The following is a 2508-nucleotide window of genomic DNA, read 5'->3' as shown; positions in this document are numbered from 1 at the left end:
CGATAGTGGATTGTTCTAGCCGAGTGATCCGAGTTCTAGACTACACCTCATTGCACTTAAATAGTTGTTTGGTTCCGCATTGACACCTGTTGAACAACCCTTAGCCGGCTTTCATTTAAATTGAATTTGAATCTCTAGTTATTCTAGTTACTTGTGTCGCCATTCATTTTAAAAACCCCACTTGTTTCCCAGTTTAATATTGAACTCATAACAGTAAAGAGTAAACTGGTCCTCTGGATTGAATCTCAAATATTACAATTACCACTGTTAACTTGACAGTAGCAAAGATTCATTTTTAATCTATCAGAGGACGTTGCGATTCCTTTCCCTTTGTTGTTCTTAGCAGAAGTAAGAGTCTTTGCTCCTCTAGTAGTGTAGTCTGGTTCTTCAGCTCCTACTGCCTCACTCACCACACTCCAAGTCAGGTCCTCATCATCATGAACGAAAGCATCATCTTCATCATTGGAGGAGTTCCCGCCCATCTTGCCCATTAACCACTCGTTGCTGTTATCAATTTGCTCCAACAGAATTGGATCCTTTGCATAATTTCTCTTCATCCTAAGCTGCAAAGCCCGATTGTACTTGACAAACACCATGTCATTCAATCGGCTTTGAGCTAATCTGTTCCTTCTCTTAGTGTGTAGCTATTAATAATCAAAGTAAGTCATACATATGAATAGCATTAAGTTAACTGTAAATTTAGAAAAATCTCAATGACCTACATGCTGAAAAACTCCCCAATTTCTTTCACAGCCACTTGCACTGCATGTTAGACTAAGGACTTTGACAACAAAATCTCTGAGATTAAGAGCTGAGCTTCCGTAAGTTGACCACCAATCAGCTATAAAGACATACAAGAATACACTAGCATTCTTAAGCACTTCTAGCTGGAAATGAAATGTTGCAAAGCTGAAAACAGAGAGTTATTATCTGGAAACTTCATCTCCCTTTGCCTAACAGACATGGGAAGACCAAAGAGCCCACTTGCATTCTTAAACACTTCAAGCTCAACCATGATCCTGTCTTGAACAACACCGTCTCGAACCAGCCTTATGATGCAGTTATACAATCTAGTTTCCACTTCTTCACAATAAACATCAGCATGATGGGAATAATGAACATATCGATTGAGGAAGTAACCTGCTGCAGGAAGTGGTTGATGTAGCTGACAGTCCCATTGTCTGTCTATCATCTCAAACACCTTCTCATACTTCTCCTTCTTCCCTTTGAAATTCTTAGCAATAGCTTCTTTTGCCCTATCCATAGCAGCGTAGATGTACCCCATTGGTGGTTTCTTCTCACCATCAACCATTCGGAGTACCTTCACTAAGGGAGAAGTTAGCTTCAGAGCATAAGCTATGTTCCTCCAGAAGCTCTCTTGAAGAATATACTGCTTCAGCTTCCTCGCTCTTGCTTCCTTAGGCCATTTCGATTTGTTCCATTCCTCTGAGGTCACCATCTTCTTCAAATTGGCTTGCTGAAGGTGAAACTGAGTCATGGTGGTGAAACTGAGTCATCGTGATGAAAGAAGTTGCGAATCTTGTTACAGCCGGCCTGTGCAAGTTCCTTTTCTCTGTGAACCTCCTCATCATGTTCACAAGTGGTACACGACAATAGATGTATGCATTGATAAACATGCACTTCTTCATCGCACTCTTCACTGCCTCTATCTTTCCAATGTCCTCCAGTATCAAATCAAGGCAGTGTGCAGCACAAGGAGTCCATAAGAGATGTGGACGTTTTGCTTCAAGAAGTTTCCCCGCCTTCACGTAGTTGGAGGCGTTATCAGTAACAACCTGAACAACGTTCATCTCTCAACTTCCTCAACCATATCATCGAGTAGCTTGAACAACATTGTAGCATCTTTCACAACTTCAGAAACCTCTTTTGACCTGATGAACACCGAGCCTTTTGGTGTGTTAACCAGAAAGTTGACGATGTCCTTCTGCACCACAGAATCACGCCATCCATCAGACATGATTGAGCATCCTTTCACTGCCCACTCCTCCCTATTAGGAACCAGCGCAGCTTGAACATTGGCGACTTCAATTTGAAGTAAAGGATACCGGAGCTCATACAGAGAAGGCAGCTTCAACCCCATACGATACTGGCCGATCAGTTCTGTCATTTTCATGAAATTGTCATGAGAAGCAGCATTGAAAGGAATCCCAACATCATAGAACCACCTTGCTATGGCTCCACACACATTGTCTCTTAAGTCTTTGTCACAAGGTCCAAACACCCCTTTCATATCCTTTCTGCCTTTCAAGACGCCAGGAGGCAGTGACATCACGAACTTATCCAAAGGACCACGGCTCTTCCTCTTGGTAGCCTTTCGTATTGGCTGATCACCATCCAAGTCGACATCATCTTCATGTACGACAGGTTGGTACTTCATTGTGAGAGCTGCTCTTTCTTCAGCTCTTCTGGTGATGTAATTCTCCAGCCAACTCTGACATGTTCTGGAAAGATTGGACACTTCCTTGCATTCTTGTACCTGCCAACAAG

At 42.4% G+C, this 2508-nt stretch overlaps 1 pseudogene; it reads right to left on the bottom strand.

Moving 5' to 3' along the window:
• Positions 1 to 15: 15 nt before the first annotated feature.
• LOC106314776 lies at positions 16 to 1643 on the bottom strand (annotated as a pseudogene).
• Between the last annotated feature and the right edge of the window lie 865 nt (positions 1644 to 2508).

The sequence above is a fragment of the Brassica oleracea genome, chromosome C9, assembly GCF_000695525.1.
Source record: "Brassica oleracea var. oleracea cultivar TO1000 chromosome C9, BOL, whole genome shotgun sequence".
Classification (NCBI taxonomy): Eukaryota; Viridiplantae; Streptophyta; class Magnoliopsida; order Brassicales; family Brassicaceae; genus Brassica; species Brassica oleracea.
The sequence above is the reverse complement of the archived record's forward strand: the minus strand, read 5'-3'. Positions and strand labels throughout refer to the sequence as shown.